Raw genomic sequence first — 16,902 nt, 5'->3', positions numbered from 1 at the left:
AATTGTTGCACTTCCCAGCAAAGTCAATTGCTTGATTCAATATTTGAGGATAAGAAAAGTTGAGCATTAATTTTTTTACCTCATATTGTAATCCATAGAGAAATTGGCTAATAAGTGTAGCATCATCTTGATATCAGTTACAAGTTATCAGAACTGTGAAGCATTCATTGTTACAAATCGATTGTTTTGTCATAAAATATGGATCTTCTTGGTTACAACACGAATTGCATCATATTCTCCATACATGGATCAAAACTCCACCAAAAAAGCCTCTAAATTATCCAATATTGGATCTTGTCATTCATGAAAAGATAAAAACCACAATAGTAATGAATCTGAAAGAAGCATATCAATGAATCTAACTTGCGATCCTGGAGTTGGATAGCTTTGGGGTCTAAGTTCAATCATGAGTTGCACTTAATTGATAAATCTTTGAAACTTGGATCTGGTGCTATTAAACTTCTTGGGTAGAGCAATTCTTGGTTCTCTAACACTGGAAGGGTGTTCCACCATAAGAGAAGGGACATGATTTGGTGCAGATGTTGAAGCAGCTCCAATCTTTTTTACATCTTATATTCCTGCCAATCTTGGTGCTCCTTGTGGTGGTAAATTGAGTTGATTCATTGTAAGCATTAACTCCCTCAATTGCTCTTGTATTTGTACCATTGCACTCTTTATTTTAACAAGTTCTACCATGATAACACTTAGAAAAGAAAAGATGTCTAATATTGCTCAAGACAAATAGAAGAGAGGACTTGAGAACAAAGAAAATACTAAAGACAATATTAGTTTAGAAGACGATAATCTGTAACTTCTAATATGCTTGTGTCTTATGAAGAAAAATGAGTAATCCACTCTTAATCAAGATTAGACAAAACTCTGAAATTATAGGTGTATTCTTGACAATTTGTCAAGAACAAGAACATGATAAAGAAAAATAAACAAGTAAGACTTCTATCAAAGAAAGATGACAAAATAGAAATAACTCAATATGTATATTAAGAAAGAAACTGGAATGGCTATTGCCAAAAGCTAAGAAAACTATAGATCCTTGAAACTAGACTAAAAGCAAGAAAGGAGTTGACAAGAGTGAAGAAGGCTTCACTCTTATCTCTATGTATACTATCTAACTAGGGGCTACGAGATGACATTCTATAGGACCTCTTATATGTGTTGACTTTATAGGACACATGCCTTGACTTACAAGGTAAGTTTTTCTATGTGTGGGCCACATAGTTAGTTTGATCTTCAAGCTAACAACATGTGTGGCACATGACCAACTTGTAGACCACATTTCTCATCACAAAAATTCAATTAAAGATATCTATAAGGTCAAAGCAACGTCTATGAAGCTTTTAGGAAGCTTTTATATCAAATAGTATAGAATTAACTTACTTTTACCTACTTTTACTTACTTCTACCTATTCATACATGTAATTATTGGCTTACATGCACATGTCCATGATACTCTCGTAAGATATAGATGCCTTTGATTGAAGATTTATTAGCATTTTAAAAATGGAAGTATTATGTATAAGAAGATTGATGATTTAAAAAGAAAAGAAAGGAAGAAATTAAGTCCTATTGATAAAGAATAATATAAGTTAAGAATATTAGAAGATAATGAAAAGATTACTTATATTTATGAAGAAAATGGATTGGAGGATCTTTTGGAATTGATTGCATCTATTGGATTAGGTAATGATGATAAAGTTATATCACTTCATTCAAGAGAAGTTTATGATATGATTGAATCTTTTTAAACATCGGAATTTATAGTCGAGACAAAATATAAGACAATAGATAAGAAAGTTAAATCAGTTGCTAGACCTTTGCCAGAAGATTCTAAAGAACAAATAAGAGAAGTATCAAGAGAAAGGAGCTTGAGAGATCCAAAGAATATTAGTTACAAGTTTATTAAAGAGACTTTTGAAGAATTGAAGATTGATTCTGATGATTCTTTATAGCCAGAGGAAATTACCTGCTTCAAAGAGATATTGGCAAAACAAAGTAGATCATTTACCTTTGAATCTTATGAAATTGGATGTGTGGATCCAAATATTATAATACCTATGGTTATTTTCACAATACCATATGTACCTTAGAATCTAAGGTTAATTCCAATACCAAGGGCACATTTACCAAGCTTGGTGGAATTATTAAAAGAAAAGATGAAGGTGAAGATTTTGGAGCCCTCTTTTGTACCATGATCTAGTCGATGATTTACACTACTTAAGAAAAATGGGTCATTATATTTTATTCAAGATATGTAACTAATGAATGCAATAACTATCAAGAATGTAAGAATTGGGCCTATAATAGATGAATTTGCTAAGGCATTTGTAGGAAGGACAATCCATTCAATGGATGATTTGTATTTGAGCTATGACCAATTTCAACTTGTAGAAAGAAGTAGAGATATAACAACAATGAGAATGCCACTTAGATTAGTTAAAATGTGTACTCTTCTTCAAGGCATAGCCAATTCAATTGTGCATATGATGAATAGGATGAATAAGGTATTGAGAGATTTTATTCCTGAGAAGGCTATGCCTTTTTTAGATGATATTCTTATAAAGGGGTGCAAAGAAGAAGACAAGGATGAAACTTTAGATAAAAAGGGATGTCGCAAGTTTGTTGCTGATCATATACAAGATTTTAAAAAAATATTAACTCGGCTTGGAGAAGTTCATCTTACATTATTGGATACAAAATCTACATTTGCAATACAAGAAGTTATTATTGTTGAACATTTGTGTGGATATTTTGGAAGAAAACCAAATTTGACTAAAGTTGATGCAATGGAAAGAATGGAAGACGATTGTAGTTGTTTAACAAAGGTTCATAGGTTTTTAGGAGCATGTATATTTTATCATATTTGGATTCTTCATTATGCTCACATAGTCGGTCCATTATATGAACTATTATGCAAAGGCTATCAATTTTAAATGAGAAGAAAAATATATTAAAGCAGTGCAAAGATTGAAGAAATTATTGATATTGCTTATAATGTTGAGAAAGGTTGATTATAAGTGCAATAGACCAATGATTCTTATTGTAGATATTAGTCCGATTGCCATTGGATGGACTGTAAGTCAAGATGACTCGAATGGATACAAATTTGGAGTACGATTTGGAGCTAAGATTTTAAGTACTCGCCAATGTGCATATTCATAGGTAAAAAAGAAACTATAGGGAGTTGTTTCAGCTATAGAAGCTGAAAAGGATTATTTGATTGGAGCTATGGTGGTAATTGAAACAAATTATTTGTCTTTACTTGGAATGATTACCAATTGTACAATACCAAATATTGCGATGTTGAGATGGATTGCTTATATCAAATCACTAAATCTTGAATTTAGGCATGTTGCGAGGAAAGACAATCCAGTAGCAGATTTGTTATCTCGAGCAGTATATGAAAGAAAAGACAAGATGGTTGAAGATATTGATGATATTGGAACAAAATTCTATTCAGTATCAAATTTTAATAAGAAAGACAAGATATTTTTTGAAGAGTTTTATGAAGAAGAATTATTAAAAATTGGTCTTTATTTGAATACCTTGACTAAATAAGAGAATTGGTCAACAAAAAAATTTAATCAAATAAGAAAGAAGGCTTATGGATTTTTACTTCGAGAAGGATTTTTATGGAAGATACCAAAGAAAGAAATTGGAATGTCAAGACGAGTAATAGGTATGAAAGAAGATCAACAAAGACTACTCAAGGAGTTTCATGAGAATCCATGGATGGTGTCGTGTTGTGGTTTGGCTATTATATCAAATTAATGTAATTATGTACTTAATATATAATTTATTAAGTAACATGGTAAGAGCTATGTTAGTAGATTTTAGTTGGTTGTAGATTATAATTTGGTTATTACTTTGAGAGGAGGTTGTTTAAAAAGACTACTATAGAATTTGTATAACTTTAATTTTCTTTTTGATAGTGGCTTTTAAAATTGGTTTAGTTCATAGTAACTTCTAAATATTTAGAGTTACTTTTGTTAGACATTGGTGACCTTTGAAAACTTCTTTTGGTTCTTTTATTTGGTGTTTAGAGCATAAATTATATAAATCTGATAAGAAAAAGGATTGAAGAAGGGTTTTGGTAGCAAAGGGAGTAATTAGGGCACCAATATAGATGAATGGAGATGAATGATGAAAATCTCCATTCCTATTGGTCAAAAGTCATGACCAATGGGCTTTGAGGAGGCTGCCCGAGGCCATATTAGGGATTAGGATTAGTTTCTCGAGGCCATTCGAGTTTTGAAGGTAAGGATCAAGAGGTTTAGATTTTTGGCTATGGTTTTGGCATAAGTTTTGTATCATTTGGGGTTTTTATGAAGAAGTTATAGGTGCTCAAAGTTAAGGTGTTAGTTTTGGATCTACTGTCACTCTTTATGTCATAACGCACGCGTAGAGACAACAATTGAGGATCGGTGACTACGATTGGAGAGAGCACTTTTGTGGCTATATTTTTTATATACTGCTTACTAGATTTCAAGTTGAAGTGAAGGAATTATTGGATTTTGAAGTCAACACATGAAATCTAAGAGTAGTAAGTAATCCGATTTGCTAGTAGTTACCTCTTGAGCTATATTTTGAGCAATTTGACAAGGATTGGGCTCAAAATTTCTTAAATTGTGTATAATCTTGTTATAAAGCTTTCTACATAAGTTTTGTTGAATTTGGAGTTTGGATTTTTGAGATATAAGGAAAATAGTTTTTTGGATGCTTGTAAATTAGGGTTTAGAATGCGTGCTAGGGTTTCTTAGATGCCAAAAAATTGGGAGTTAATTTGCCATTGGTTTTTTTTATAATAAAATTTAAGGATGAATTCTACCTATTTTATAAATTTGAGACAAATTGAATAATTAGATCAATAGTTATGATTTTTTAAAGTTTGGGGCAAGAAAACCCTTCGAAGGAAAAATATGTTTTGAAGGAATTTTGTTATATTTGGAGTTTTATATAAAAATAAAGGAGTTTTGGAAGCTGAGATAAGAATCATATAAAGGTTTAAGCTACACTTTCTATAGCTAGATACCTAGTATATCTCTAGATAGCAAATCACGCCATATGATAAACTTGGTGAACCCGACGTGAAAATTTCTGGGATAGAGAGTTTTGAAGAAATATTTTGGCTTTCTATTATAGATGGAGGGCAAGGAAGTGGTAGTAGGAATTGCATTGGGGAATCTCCATTGCAACTTGATCCTGCTACAACTCAAATGTTTGAAGCATTTGTATTTTTTATGCAACAACAGCAAGCAGTGGAACGCAAAGAGGCAATGGCTACTAAAGCCTTGCAATCTGTTATTGGTTTATTGGATCAATTTGATGGAAGAAATATTTTCAAGTATCTTAAGTATTATTCTTAAGAGATGGAGCTCAATAAAGTATCAGAGAAAGATATGATCCTTACATTTGAGCATGTAGTTGTACTAGAGCTTCGTGAGTATATAAAGGGCATTATTAAAAGTCATGGAGAGAAATGGGATGATTTTATCCTTCAGCTAAAAGAAGAGTATTCTTTGGAAGATACAAAAAGGGTGACAAGAAAATCATTTATGGAATGGATCAATAAATCCAACAGGGGGTTGGTTGCAATAGAGTTATTCCGAGAATTTGAAAGACAGTTTCTTTAATTATCTCGAGTGAAAAAGCTTACACTTAAAAATGATAAGGTGGAGTTATTTCTTCAATTAGCTGGCAATGATTTATAAAGGGAGTTGGAATTACTATTGGAGGATAATACAGAGGACAACAGAGTTACTACTGATTGGAAGAAAGTCACTGAAGCTGTGGGCATACTTGCCAAAAGAGAGTATCTTAGAGGGAAGGTGGTAGTAAGACAAGAGACTAGACCTCCTCCAACAACATCATCTTGTAGGCAACTGCGAGAATGTGCTATACCAGTAAATATTATTCCAATTCCTATGTCTACAGCTAGACCACAGAAAGATATAATTGATGAGTTGATAAAAAGAATGAAAGACTTACAAATCAAAATGGCAAAGCTTGAGGAGAAAGAAGGATTACTTGAGAGTAAATCTGTATCAAAGCTAAGATATATACAATGATGTATTTGGTGCGATAGTATGGAGCATCCTCGAAGGGAGTGTGGAGATTTTATTGATATTCTGCGATAGAGAGTAATTTTATAGAAAGATGGAAAAATTGAGTTGTAAGATATAGATGAATTTTTCAAAACCAATTTTGGAAAGGGAGGGATGAAAAAGGTTTTGGAAGAGCATTTATCTCAAGAGGCTATGGCATCAAGAGAAGCTATTACTTATGGCATTGAAGTTGTAAGAGAGAAGGAGGATGTTTTTGACAAGTATATAAACATAGAGAATCTATAGAATCATGCTATTATCAGCATGAATAAAAAAAATAATAAGGGTAAAAATTACTTAATATAGCCACAATAATTAGAAATGCCACAAGATGGAATGATCTTGTAAATACTATATCTGTACATGCTTATTTAGTAAAGTCTCAACATAAAAGCCTAATGGAAGTAAAAAGGGGAAGAAATGAAATAGAAGAAAATCTTGAAGAGCCAACAAATAAGAAGAGATCTCAAAGGCATGCAAAAATAATATAAAATAAAGAAATACCTATATTACATGCTAATAGACCATCCAAGGCTGGGCCATCGATATTGCATCCTGAAAATGCTTCACTGCCAAAAGAAAAATGGGAAGAAAGAATGGAGGTTGATGAAGATAAAGTGAAGAGTAAGCATGTTACTTATAAGCTTCAATATGATATTGGGACAGCCACAAATTTGAAAAGAAACTTAGAAGCAAGAGTATTGAATGCCAAAATTGAATTTATTCTACGAGAAATTTTAGACATTGCAAAGAGAGAGTTTGACGAAGTCATCATAGATACTATTAAGTGAAAGAAGTAGTTGATAGGAGAATCTACTATATCTAATACTTTGGATACAATCTTGATTGAAAAAGAGGAACATGAATTGGCAGAATGTTGTATCAATAAAAAGGGATAATTTAATTTGGATGAATACAAGGATGATGAAAAAGGCCCTGGACACTATACCAAGGGACATTGGGCAAGAGCCACCACGGAGACTTTAGTAAAAATGGAAGACTTGGAAGAACCAGTAATTGCTCTCATTGACTATAGACTTGAAATTAATAATATGTCAAAAGAAGTCTATAAATGTTAAAGGTAGCCCATTGATATTAATCATAGATGGGTGATTCAGGCAGCAAATAATACACGAGGAGATCTTTATGGTTCTTGCCTCAATGTGAAAGTAAAGGTTGGAGATGTGACCATAGAATAATTTTTTTTTGTTCAAGACACTACTTCATATCCAGTGATTCTTGGTCAACCATATATTACAGCTGTTAGGATGGAGATCAAAGTTTTCGATGATGGATCAACATGTGCCTGTATTAGAAGTCAAGATGGAAAAAAGACAATGTAATTTCTAACAATACCTATAAATCATGAGCGCAATCGAGATTATTTACGAAGTGATTTATTACCAAGGATCAGTGAGGAATTTAAAATTTTTTATAAGATACCACTATAGAGTGGGAATATAGTGGTACATCAAAGAAAGTATTCTTACATGGAAAGAATAATATCTTTCATACAGGTGTTACAAAATTATATAGGAATAGATATGTTGTACATACACAACTTAATGGCTTATTAAAATGGGAGTAAAGAGGTATACAAAAAAATTGAAAAAGACCTAAAAAGAGTAGATGTGCTTGACAAAGATGCTTTAATAGCAAGTATATATATGGATACATGTTCGAAAGATTTTTGGAAGAAATAAGGTCAAAATACAAGGACAAAATTGATATGCAACATTGATTAAGGCAACAAGGAATTTATGAAGGTATTAGAGAAGACATATTTCTTTACAAATGAAGAAGTGGAAGACATGGATCAAAAAAAAAAAAAAAAAAAAAAAAAAAAAAAAGACAATATTGGGAAAGAGATATGACGTAGACCACAACTTTGGTCCTTCTTGGTGCATACCAGAGGATGCACAAGTTTAGAGGGGGTGGATATCATGTTGTGGTTTGGATACTATATGAAAATAATGTAATTATGTACTTAATATATAATTCATTAAGTAACATGATGAGAGTCATATTAGTAGTTTTTAGTTGGTTGTAGAATATAATTTGATTATTACCTTGAAAAGAGGTTGTTTAAAAATATTACTATAGAATTTGTATAACTTTGATTTCATTTTGATAGTGGCTTTAAAGATTGGTTTTGATTAATAGTAACTTCTAAATATTTAGAATCACTTGTGTTAGACACTGGTGACCTTTGAAAACTTCTTTTGGTTCTTTTGTTTGGTGTTTAGAGCATAAATTATGTAAATCTTATAAGAAAAAGGATTGAAGAAGGATTTTGGCAGCAAAGGGAGTAATTAGGGCACCAATATAAATGAATGGAGATGAATAATGAAAATCTCCATTCCTATTGGTCAAAAGTCATGACCAATGGGCTTTGAAGAGGCTGCCCGAGGCCATATTAGGGATTAGGGTTAGTTTCTCGAGGCCATTCGAGTTTTGAAGGCTAGTGTCAAAAGGTTTAGGTTTTTGACTATGGTTTTGATATAAGTTTTGTGTCATTTGGGGTTTTTATGAAGAAGTTATGGGAACTCAAAGTTAAGGTGTTAAATTTGGACCTACTATCACTCTTTTTGTTATAATGCACGTGCAGGGACAAAAATTGAGGATCGGCGACTGCGATTGGAGAGAGTACTTTTGTGGCTATACTTTTCACATACTGCTTATTAGATTCTAAGTTGAAGTGAAGGAGTTTTTGGATTTTGAAGTCAGTGCATGCAATCTAAGGATAGTAAGTAACCCGATTTGCTAGTGGTTATCTCTTAAACTATATCTTGAGCAATTTGACAAAGTTTTGGCTCAAAATTTCTAAGATTGTGTATAATCTTGTTATAAAGCTTTTCACATAAGTTTTGTGGAATTTGGAGTTTGAATTTTTGAGATATAAGGAAAATAGTTTTTCGGATGCTTGTAAATTAGGATTTAGAGTGCCTGCTAGGGTTTCTTAGATGCGAGGAGATCAGGAGTGAATTTTTAGTTGGTTTTTTTGTGATAAAATTTAAAGGTGAATTCTACCTATTGTATAAATTTTAAACAAATTGAACAGTTAGATCAATAGTTATTATTTTTTAAAGTTCAGAGCAAGAAAACCTTTTGTGAGAAAAATATGTTTTGAAGGAATTTTGTTATATTTGGAGTTTTATACAAAAATAAAGGAGTTTTGGAAGCTAAGACAAAATCATATAAAGGTTTAAGCTACACTTTCTACAACTAGATATCCAGTGTATTTTCAGATAGCAAATCACGCCATACGACATCGAGATATAGAGGAATTTGGACTACTTTTGCTTAAATGAAGGACCAGTATTGGTAGAAGAATATGTATTGAGATGTAACTTTGTTTGTAGAATCTTGTATAACTTGTCAGATGTATTCAAATATATGACATCAAGATGGATTATATTTGACATATTCTTTGGTTATTCATTTTAAATGGATTATAGATTTGGTTATAATATTGATGAGACTATGTTAAATGAGATATTTAGTTTTAGCTTATGAAGATTTATCAAACTAAGTAGAAGGCAAGGCATTAAGAAAAAAGTCTACAAAGGAAATTTGTAGGTTTTTTACTTGAGTAAGTTATTTGTTGCTATAGATGTGTGGAAAAGATCACTGCATATTAAAGAGAATTGGATGTACATGAAGCTCGTGATTTTTTTAAGAGATGTGGGATCAAATTATCATTGACTACTACTTATAATGTAGAGGGGAATGCAAAGAGTGAATGTGGGCATCCACCAATTGTAAAAGCCTTAGTTAAAGCTTCCAATGGAAGAATGAAAGAATGGCCTTGACTTCTACCTTATGCATTATAGACTGATCGATCAACATATGATTCAGTGATAGGATATATGCCAATGGAACTTTTGACAAGTCAAAATCCAATTAAAATAAATGTCCTAACTTGGAGTATGCTATCATGGGAAGATGAGTTGACAAGGGAAGAACTGCTAGCCATTAGAATTTGACAACTTGAACAAAAATTGGAAGATGTGGAATTGACATTAAAAAGGTTATAAAAAATAAGTTTAGGAAATAAGACTCGATTTGATAAGCAACATTGATTGAGGCCTAGAGAAATTGAAGAGGGTGATTGGGTACTTGTTTATGATAATAGTCTGGATAACCAATATAGTACTTTACGGAAGTTTTCAAAACATTGGTTTGAACCATGTATAGTAGTAACAGTTTATGATAATGCTACATATTCATTAAGGAAGTTAGATGGTATGAGGTTGAAAATGCCTATTATTGGGAAGCGAGTGAAGATTTTTAAAAGACAAGATAGAGAAATCAATATAGAAGATCATACTAAAGATATCGATATTTTTGAAGAAGACAATTGTTTTGAAGAGGATGATGAAAATAAAGATGAAGGATTTGACGAAGAAAATGATGGGATAGTGTGATGCTAATTATGACATATAATTCATTTGGCGCATGCCAATGGATGCGTAGGTTAAGAAGGAGTAGATGTCGTGATGAAACATGACTGTATAGTGAAATTATAACCAAAATTGAACTTCTAATTAATATCTAATTATCTTAGTTCAATATTAAATGAATCTTAGTAATTTTGGCTAGTTCGTACAATTGGTCTAACATCTACATTCAAAAATTTGATACTATTTGAATTATTGGATGTGCTAAGTTTATACAAAATTTTGTGATAATCTAATGGCGTGGTTTTGAGATATCTAATTTTTAGTACAAGAGGATTTCATAAAGTAGCAATTTGAGGTTGGGTAGGATTTCTATGATATCTAAAGATCTATTAGTTGGATTAAGATGAAAATTGGAATGGTGTTGAAGGACTTAAAGATCAAGCTACATACGAATTTTGAGATAAAATTAATTATTAGAAAGGGAAAAATCATTGCTAGGATTTCTGCTATGCTTTTGAAGTTGGTGGCTGAGTGACATCAATGTAATTTTTGGAGGTTTTCTCACAATTTGTAAGTTGGATTGGGCTAAAAATTCTTAAGCATATAGAAGACTTACATTGAAAATTGCATGCAAAATTCTACATCAAGTGGATAGTCAGATTGGATGTTACAACTTGTTAAAGTTCATTGATTAGGATTGGGATTCACAAGAAAAATCTTAATTGCTTAAATATGAAAGTAACAATGTAATTGGGATTTATAAATTGTTAAGACTACTAAGAAGACTGTTTTTAGTACTTTTGAATTAAAATTTAGATTATATTCTTCTCGTATGGGTAAAACCTATTAGGATTTCTTGGCTACTTGTGAAATACGATTTCTCCTTCCATAATTAGGTGCATGGTACAATCCTAAGGTAGACAACACGTAATATGACAATGTAACTATAAATCAATGACAATACCAATGCCTTGTTAACACATATATTTAGAAGTATAGAATACGCATATTGATGTAATATATTTTAAATCTCTTAGTAAGCAAGAAAAGACTTGTTGTTGTGAAGAAGGTTTGTACTTACATTGTGGAAAACCTAAGCACATTGCTCAACATTATCCAAATAAATGATGCAATTATAAAATAAAGAGTATGATATTTATAGAAAAGAATATATCAGAAAACAAGTTTTTGTAGCTACAATAGGGATTGTGCGGCTAAAACTTTGTACAATATCTAATGAAGGTCTTATTTTCTCTTCAAATATCTTTTTTTTTTTTTTTTTTTTTTTTTTTTACATTGAATATTATTTTAGGACCTAAATATTACAAAGCCTTTACCTTATTAGATTCAAAATCCTTAGTATATTTTTTATATGAAGAATTTACTAAAAGCCTTAGTATATTTTTAATAAGAAAATTAAACCTATCCATGTAGAAGTCATAGATAGTTGTCCATTGTCTTTTGGACATGTTACTCACAAAATCCTTCATATAGAAGTAATAATCAATGGTCATAATAGCTATGTGGTATTTAATATCATTAAATCTCCTTCTAATTAAATCATTTTAGGCTTATTATAATTAAAAAAATATAATTTTTAAATAAATTAGATTTCTTGTACTCTCAATTTTTCTAAAAGTATAATTAAGAATGTAATTAATCAAATAAAAAATCATAAGTCTAGTACAATTAAACATATATTTATTAGTGTAAGAGCTTACTTGTATGCTACAAAAGAACGATCACCTTGTGTTATTTATGCCACACTCATTTTTAATGGTATAAAGACTTCAAATAGCATTCTAAGCTAATATCAAGAATTTTAAGATGTATTTGAAAAAAAGAATGCAAATACGGTTCTTGTCAAGGACAAGAACTTGATAAAGATAAGTAAATAAGTGAGACTTCTCTCAAAGAAAGATGACAAAATAAAAATAATTCAATATGTTTATTAAGAAAGAAACTGGAATGGGTATTGCCAAAAGACAAGAAAATTAGAGACCCTTGAAACTAATCTAGAAATAAGAAAGGAGTTGATAAGAATGAAAAGTGCTTCATACTTTTCTCTATATATACTATCTAAGTAGGAGCTATGTGGCAATGTTCTAAAGGACCTCTAGTATATGTTGACATTGTAGGACACATGTCTTAACTTACAAGGCAAGTTTTTCTACGTGTGGGCCATATAGTTAGCTTGGTCTTCAAGCTAACAACATATATGGCACATGGTCAACTTGTTGACTACGTTTTTAATCCAAAAAATCAATTAAAGACACCTATAAAGTCAAAATAGTATCTATGCAACTTTTAGGAAGCTTTGATAGAAAATATTATAGATTAACTTACTTTTATCTTCTTTTACTTACTTCTACTTATTTATACATATAATTACTGGCTTACATGCATATATCTGTGACACTTCTAGAACATCATTCCTATGACTACTCAATTAACCTTCAAGAAGGAACATAATAGCTATATGATCAATCTATAATTTATCACCAAATATTACATTATGAATCAAGTATAGACATTTTGAATATAGTTTCATGCCTTTTGGACTTAAAAATGCATCAATAGCTTTTCAACATCTAATGAATGATATTTTTCAAGAATTTTTGGATGATTATGTTTTTTGTTATCTAAACAATATCTTCATCTATTCTAATAATATATAAGAATATGAACTTCATATTCATCATGTATTACAAAAATTAAGAGATGCAAATTTTTATGCCATGGTAGAAAAGTGTATATTCCACACTAATCAAATTGATTTTTAAGTTACATCATTTTAATTGATAGACTTATGATAGATCTTAAGAAAGTTCAAACTATTATAAATTGGAAGATCTCAAAAACAGTATGAGATATCTAATGTTTTTTGGAATTTGTCAATTACTATCAAATCTTCATCAATGACTTCTCTCGAGTTAGAGCTCAACTTACACATTTGACTTGTAAAGATAAACTTCAATGAAATTGAAAAGCAGAAGTAGTATTTGAAGGTTTAAAGTCAGCCTTTGTTTTTGCAACAATCTTGTATCATATTGACTTTTCTAAGGAATTCTTTATAGAAACAAATACATCAAACTTTGCTTTAGGTGCCATATTATTATAAATAGAAATAGATGATAAACTTTACCTAGTAGCTTTTTATTCCAAGAAATTTTTAATAACCAAGATAAACTTTGAGATCTATGACAAAGAACTTCTTGTAATTGTAGATTCTTTTCAAGAAGGGCGTCATTATTTAGGAGGCACTTCCACTCTAGTCACTATGTATATGGATCATAAGAACCTTAAGTATTTCATATGAGCTTGTATTTTGAATCATTGCTAAGTTCGTTGAAATATGTTTTTATTAAGATTTGAGTTCAATATCATTCATCAACTACAAAATCAACAAGGTTTGTTTAATATCCTTTCTAAGCATTCTTATCTTATACCTAATAAAGAAGATGTAGCTTTTAATTAATAAAAGATAATTTTATTGAAGCCAAAGCAATTTAATCTTCAATCAATGAAATCAATATTGATTATTGGTTCAACTTTTTTCAAATAAATTCAATGAACTATGTCTAATCTTCTTGTTCATGATATCAAGAATATTTCTTTTAAATCTTGTGACACTTCTAAGTTCAAGTTCAAAAACAACCTATTTTATTTCAAAGAATGCCTACATGTACTAGAAAAAAAAAGCATGTTTACGTATTTTTTAAGCACATCATCACTTTCTAGCATATTTTAGATACAACAAGACTTAAGAGCTAATATCTAGAGATTTTTAGTAGCCGCAAATATGGAAGGGTGTAAAAGACTTTATTCAATCATGTGATATTTATTCAAGGTCAAAATCTCCTTGTCATTGATATTATGGATTTCTTCAGCTATTACTTATTTCAAAACAACCATGGTCTTTTATTTTTATAGATTTTATTATGGATCTTCCAATCTCAGGTTTGTATGATTTTATATTTGTAATAACAGATGGTTTTACCAAAATGACATATTTTGTACTATATACAAAATCTATCACAGGTGAAGAAAGTACCAAGTTTTTCTTTGATAATATCTATCAATATTATAAATTACTGAAAGATATTATATTAGATAGGAAGTTTCAATTTATATTAAGATTTTAGAGAATTTTTTTTAAAAATCTAAAGATAGATATAAAATATTTTTTGGCCTTTCATCTTCAAATTGATAGATAGGTACAGTGCATAAACCAAGTTTTGGAGTAATACTTAAGGTATACCATCAATTATCAAGAAGATGTTTGAAGAACCTTCTTGTCATTGACAAAGTTTTCTTATAATAATATGATGCATTTTTCTATACAACAAATATCTTTCTTTGCCAATTATGGTTACCATCCACAATTTGATATTTTTGACTTTTTAAAAGTTGATAATCTTGTAGCAAAAGGTTTGGAAAATTGATTATCTAAACTACATACAACAATGAAGGTGCAATTAAAGGAAGCTCAAGAATGACAAAAGATCAACATAGATGCCTATCAAAAGAAACAACTATAATTCAATATAAGTGAAAAGGTATGATTACTTCATTATAATATCAAGACTACTCCTCTTTTTGATAAGTTGGAATAATGTAGATTTGGATCTTTTTCTATTTGTGGATAAATCAATCTAATTCTTTATCAATTATATCTATCAAAGTCAATGAAGATTCATTTTGTCTTTCACGTATCTCTTCTTGAACTATATAAGACTATGAACATACCAAGAAGGAGACAAGTCCTACCTCCTCCTAAAGAAATAGACAATAATGAGGAGTTCAAAGTAGAAGTTCTAGACTCAAGGCGGTGTCATATTACATGTTGTTTTGCTCAAGAATGCACTGGGCACTTAGCTGTGGAAGGTGAAATTATGTTTCACAAGTAGCCAAGAAATCCTAATAGGTTTCACCCATGCGAGAAGAATATAATCTAAATTTCAATTAAAAAGTGCTTAAAACACTCTTCTTAGTAATATTAACCATACATAAATCCCAATTACTTTGTTACTTTCATATTTAAGCAATTTAGATTTTTCTTGTAAACCCCAATCTTAATTAGTGAGCTTTAACAAGCTGTAACATCCAATCCGATTGTCCACTTGATGTGGAATTTTTCATACAATTATCAATGCAAGTCTTCTAAATGCTCAAGAAATTTTAGCCCAATCCAACTTACAAATTTGTGAGAAAACCTCCAAAAATTGCACCAATGTTACTCGGCTGCCAACTCAAAAAGTGAAGCAGAAATCCCAAAAATGATTGCTCCTTCTTTAACTATTAACTTTGTTTCAAAATTGGTGTGTATCTTGATCTTTAAGTCTTCCAAGACCATGCCAATTTTCACCTTAATCCGACTAATAAATCTTCAGATATCATAGAAATCCTATCCAACCTCAAACTACCACCTTTTGAAACTCTCTTGTGCTAAAAACTAGATATCTCTAAAACACACTGTTAGATTATTACAAAATTTTATAAACACTTAGCACACCTGATAATCCAAATAATATTAAATTTTCAACTATAGATGTCATGCTAATTGCACGAACTAGCCAAAATTACTAGCACTAATTATATTATATAAAATCCAAATCATTGATACAAATCCTAACTTTGAACAACAATTTCTAACTCCTCCAAAATTCTCTCAAAACAATTCTTATGTCTCTGAAAAGAACTTCAAGCTAGCTCTCAAATCCTAACCTTCGATTTTTGAATGAAACCCTATTTTACCCTAGGCTATCATTTTAGTGGTTAAAGGTCTGATTTTGACCCTGTCTTATAAACGGTCGACCCCCACATATCAATCTATCCTATCCTAAGGATTTTTTAGCCCAACCCTACTTTGAACTTAAGCCTAGTATCAACTATACTAATTATTTACCTCTTCTAACCTGATTTCATTAATTTATGGTCTTTCTAAGATAATATAAGAGTCTCTACAACCTAAAAGGTAAAATTACTAACTAACCTTCAACCTACTAATTATTAAGATAAGAAAATAATCTAAGAAGCTTTTATAAAGCCATGTTTAGATACCTAAAATTATAATTAAACTAAGATAATTAGATATTAACTAGAAATTCAATTTTGATTATAATTTCTCTATATAATTATATTATATCATGATAGTGATACCAAAATAAATTAGAATATCTTGTCTATTGGTTTAGATATGATAATAGTGAATATGCATGGGAGCCAACTAAGAATCTTACAAATGGAACAAAGGCGGTAGAGACTTTTCATCAATAACATCTATCAAAATCAAGATAAAGAATAATAAGTCTTTACTATAAAAGAAATAAGATCCATGAAAGATTGTATTCTATCTTCTATCCTTGTTTGAGATTTCT

Source organism: Physcomitrium patens, chromosome 9 (genome assembly GCF_059467195.1).
Source record: "Physcomitrium patens ecotype Gransden chromosome 9, ASM5946719v1, whole genome shotgun sequence".
Classification (NCBI taxonomy): Eukaryota; Viridiplantae; Streptophyta; class Bryopsida; order Funariales; family Funariaceae; genus Physcomitrium; species Physcomitrium patens.
The sequence above is the reverse complement of the archived record's forward strand: the minus strand, read 5'-3'. Positions refer to the sequence as shown.